At 45.0% G+C, this 5,150-nt stretch overlaps 1 pseudogene; it reads right to left on the bottom strand.

Moving 5' to 3' along the window:
• Window positions 1-1,899: 1,899 nt before the first annotated feature.
• Window positions 1,900-3,471, bottom strand: LOC118722112 (annotated as a pseudogene).
• Between the last annotated feature and the right edge of the window lie 1,679 nt (window positions 3,472-5,150).

The raw sequence follows: 5,150 nt of genomic DNA, 5'->3' as shown, positions 1-5,150 counted from the left end.
ATTCTTTGTACAGTCTAGGTATAGCAAACCAGTGTTATTAGTCAAGGGATGATTAAATTTCAAATTCCCACATGTAAGCCAAAGATCTACTTTTCAAACAGGCTTTTCTAAAAATTGCACTTCAGACTTGTTGTGTTAATTCTTTAAAAAATATTTTATTAATGTTTTACAGAGAGGAAGGGAGAGGGATAGAGAGCTAGAAACATCGACGAGAAAGAGTCACCGATCAGCTGCCTCCTGCATACCCCCCACTGGGGATGTGCCCACAACCAAGGAATCAAACCTGGGACCTTTCAGTCCGCAGACCAACACTCTTATCCACTGAGCCAAACCGGTTTTGGCGTTAATTCTTTTTTTGCACAATCTATTCCCTTGGCCCTTTACCACAGTACCTTTATAGTAAAACTATCAATATTATTCACAGGAGCCCATGGGGCAGGCTGAGACTAACCTGCATATTATCCTCAGTCATGCCTCCATGGTTCCTGAATTTAGCTGGTTAAAACAAATTACATAAAATGCCTATCTTACGTTTCCTTTTAAAAAAATCTTTATTGTTAAAAAAAAATCTTTATTGTTGAAAGTATTATTGTACATATGATCCCTTTCCACACCCACCCTTGACCCCTTCTACCCATGCCTTCCCCCAAGCCTCCACCATCCTATTGTCCATGTCCATTGGTTATACATACGTACATACAAGTTCTTTGGTTGATCTCTTCCCACCAATCCCGCCCTCCCCTCTACTTCTATGTGTCTGGATCTATTTTGTTCATCAGTTTATTTTGTTCACTAGAATGCACATATGAGTGAGATCATGTGATACTTGTCTTTCTCTGACTGGCTTATTTGGCTTAAAATAATACTCTCCAGGTCCCTCCATGCTGTCTCAAAGAGTAAGAAAGCCTTCTTTTTTACTGCTGCATAGTATTCCACAGTGTAAATGTATCACAGCTTTTTTGTCCACTCATCTACTGATGGGCATTTGAGCTGTTTTCAGATCTCAGCTATTGTAAATTGTGCTGCTATGAACATAGGGGTGCATACATTCTTTCTGATTGGTGTTTCAGGTTTCTTAGGATGCAGTCCTAGAAACAGGACCATGGGGTCAAATGGCAGTTACATATTTATTTTTTTGAGGAAATGCCATGCTGTTTTCCATAATGGTGACATCAGTATATGTTCCCACCAATAGTGTGCTAGGGTTCCCTTTTCTCCACATCCTCACCAGCACTTGTCATTTGTTGATTTGTTGATGGTAGCCATTCTAACAAGTGTAAAGTGATATTTCATTGTTGTTTTAATTTTCATCTCTCTGGTGATCAGTGACTTTGAATATTTCTTTATATGTCTCTTGGCCATCTGTATTTCCACTTTGAAGAAGTGTCTGTTTAGGTCCTTTGACCATTTTAAATTGGGTTGTCTTCCTTTTGTTAAGTTGTATGAGTTTCTTATATATCCTATCTAATAAAAGAGTAATATGCAAATTAACCACCACTCCGCTACACCCACAAGCCCCCAACTGCCTCCCCTGCCAGCCTGGTTGCCTCCAACTGCTCTCCCCTGATGGCTTGATCTTGCCCCCAACAGCCTCTGCCTGCCTGATCTTGTCCCTAACTGCCCTCCCCTACTGGCTTGATCTCGCCTCCAACTGCCCTCCTCTGCCAGCCAATTTTGTTCTGATTGGTTGGTTTCTAAGCCAATCAGTGTCAAAAGCTCTGCCTTCTAGGCAGCCATTAGCTCCTCACAATTGACCCAGGTTTGGTTCTTTTTCTGGGGGTTGGGGGAGGGTGGGCTGTTTATTAAGTGGTTATTACAGGAGTCAGACCACATAAGTGATGTCAGGCTCGGGAATTTGACCTTTCAATGTTGATCACAAAGGCTCCAAGGCCAGTCATGGTGAGTCCCAAAGTCAGAAATGAAACTGAAAGGCCTCAGTCACATGATGCTTCCAGGTGTCCAAGCTGGGCAGCAGGGAGGAGATGCCCATGACGTGCCAGATCTCCCCATTGGACAACACCAAGGTCTGGTAGGACAGCAGCTGCACGCCTGCCTCTTCCAGGAGCCCAATCATGGTAGGCAGCATGGCAGGGTTGGAGGGCTGAGCCAGGAACAGGAGCAGGGGCAGATCTCTGTGGAGAGGCATTTCTGGTCTAAAGGCAGCTCTGTTGAGTGCTTGCAGTACAGGTGTTGTGCCCTGGACAAAGCCCACAGCCTGGTAGGGAGAACCTGCCAGGGACACACTCATGAGGCCTTCCCCGCATCCTTGCTCTCCTGGCACAGTGGGGTTATGGGAGGTGATTACATAGAGGCCAGCCTCTTTCACCAGCAGCTTGATGTTCACCAGGTTCACATCCGACAATGACCACAGGGTTCAGGAAGTTCCCGGCATTCTTCAGGGATAAGCCCTGCAATATCACCTGGATGGTCCCTTTGGGAGACCCTTCCAGGTTAACATCAGAGTCCCCAGAGCTTCTGCCAGACCGATCCAAGGTTTGATGTGCAGAGAGAAGGAGCTGGTAAGGGCCTGGGCATTCATGACCTCCGTGAGGTCTCTCTCCTTCACCATGTCCATGAACTGGACAGAGATGTCCTCCCCACAGTGGCTCTGGGACTCCTTGTGCTTGTGCCCAGGTGGAGACAGCTAATTATGTTCTCATGGTCCACCAAGGCACGGCCCTGAGGCGGCTCCTCTGTGAACACATCCAGCGCTGCACACACACACTGCCCTGACTGCAGGGCCCGGAGCAAGGTGCCCTCGTCCACGATCCCTCTGTGGGTGGGCGCTGTTCACCAGTGCATGCCCTTCTTGCACAGGGCGAAGGTGCTGTCATTTAGCAGGTCTGTCATGGAGGGCCGTAGAGGGGTGTGCACAGTGATAAAGTCACAAAGGGGCCCAATATCCTCCAGGGGCAGCTGCTGAATGCTGAAGGAGGCCATGACCTCTGGTGAGATGAAGGGGTAGTACCCTACAGTCTTCATCCTGAAGGACTGCATCTGGACAGCCACCTCTCTCCCAATCCTCCTCAGGCCAAGAATTCTCAGGGTCTTTCCACTTAACTCGGTTCCCATGAACTTCTTTCAGTTCCATTTGCCATCCTTCATCAAAGCTGTCGCCTAGGGAATTTGCCTGGCCAGACACATGATCATCCCACAGGTGAGCTCCACAGCACTAAGCCTATTTCCATTGGGAGTATTCATGAGTAGGATGCTCTTCCTCATGGCAGCCTCCAGATCCACATTGTCCATGCTGGTGCTGGCCCTGCCCACCACCTGCAGCTTCTTTGTTGTATTGATGACATCTGTGGTCACCTTGGTGGCTGAGCAGAGGATAAGGCCTTTTCAGTCCTGCAGCTCAGCTATCAGGTTCTGCTTTTCCACCACATGCGGACCTCCATTTTGCATGATCTTCCAGCAGCAAGGGTTCAGGCTGTCACTGATGAGCACTTTGTGTAGATTTGCAAAGGCCATTGCTGGAGTGGCTGCAGGATCAATGCTCTCCCTGGACAGAAACTCCCCAAGCCCCCAGATTTGGTTCTGATTGGTCAGTTTCTATGCCAGTCAGCAGCAAAAGCTCCACTTCTTAAGCAGCCTTTGGCTCCTCACACTTCACCCAGATTTGGTTCTGATTGGTCAGTTTCTATGCTAGTCAGCATCTCTGGGCCTATTAATGGAGCCTGATAAGAAAGGAGGGGCTGATCAGCGGCCCAGGTGGAGTCCTGGAGAGAAATGGAGTCAAGGCTTCTGGCCAGGCTGGTTGAGTAGGGTCAAAAGCTTCCACAGAGGCAACGGATCAGTCCCTGCTTCTCTCTTTAGGCCTCTCTCTGGCCCTGGTTCACAGCCTCCTCAGCAGTTAGTGCTGGGGCACCCCACCAGGAGCGAAAGGGCAACCCAGCATTGACTTCTGTTATGGTCGAGCTTCGGTCTTAATGGTGTTACACCCTGGCTGTTTATTATAGAGATGGCTGTTGAATTTTGTCAAATGCTTTTTCTTTGTCTTGATATGATCATGTGATTTTTGTCTTTCAATTTTTTCATGTGATGTATCATATTTATTGATTTGTGAATATTGTAGCAGTCTTGCATCCCTGGAATAAATCCCACTTGATAATGGTGTATGATCTTTTTAATATATTGCTTAATCTGATTTGCTATTTTGTTGAATATTTTAGCATCTGTGTTCATCAAGGATATTGGTCTATAATTCTCTTTGTAGTGTCTTTATCTGGTTTTGAGATTAGAGTAATTCTGGCTTCATCAAAAGAGGTTGGATGTGCTCCTTCCTCTTGGATTTTTTGGAATAGTTTGAGAATAGGTATTAGTTCTTTGAATATTTGGTAAAACTCCTCTGTGAAGCAGTCTAGACCAGGGCTTTTGTTTGCTGGAAGTTTTTAAAAATATATATTTTTATTGATTTCAGAGAGGAAGGGAGAGGAAGAGAGAGATAGAAACATCAATGATGAGAGAGAAGCATTGATTGGCTGCCTCCTGCCCACCCCCCTACTGGGAATTGAGCCTACAACCCAGGCATATGCCCTGACAGGGAATCGAATGAGTGACCTCTTGGTTCCTGGGTCGATGCTCAACCGCTGAGCTACTCCAGGCTGGGCTGCTGGGAATTTTTTGATTACTGCTTCTGTTTCATCAGTGGTCATTGGCCTATTCAGGTTTTCTGATTCTTCCTGATTCAGTTTTGGAAGGTTGTATTTTTCTAGAAATTTGTACATTTCAAACATGTTGTCCAGCTTGTTGGCATATAGTTGCTTATGGTATTTTCTCATAATCCTTTTTATTTTGTGGTGTCAGTTGTTACCTTAACACTTTTATTTCTGATTTAATTTAGTCAGCTAAAGGTCCATTAATCTTGTTTATCTTTTCAAAGAACCAGAACTTTGTATCACTAATATTTTTTATATTTTTTAGTCTCTATATAATTTATTTTTGCTGTAATCTTTATTATTTCCTTCCTTCTACTTACTCTGGGCTTTTCTTGTTTTTCTCTTTCTAATTTTTTTAAGGGATAGGGTTAAATAGTTTATTATTATTATTATTATTTTATTTTTTGAGGTAGGCCTGTAGTGTTATGAACTTACCTCTCAGGATTGCTTTTGCAGTGCCCCAGAGATTTTGGGTTGCTGTGTGTTCATTTT

Source organism: Pipistrellus kuhlii, unplaced genomic scaffold, assembly GCF_014108245.1.
Source record: "Pipistrellus kuhlii isolate mPipKuh1 unplaced genomic scaffold, mPipKuh1.p scaffold_m20_p_19, whole genome shotgun sequence".
NCBI lineage: Eukaryota > Metazoa > Chordata > Mammalia > Chiroptera > Vespertilionidae > Pipistrellus > Pipistrellus kuhlii.
The sequence above is the reverse complement of the archived record's forward strand: the minus strand, read 5'-3'. Positions and strand labels throughout refer to the sequence as shown.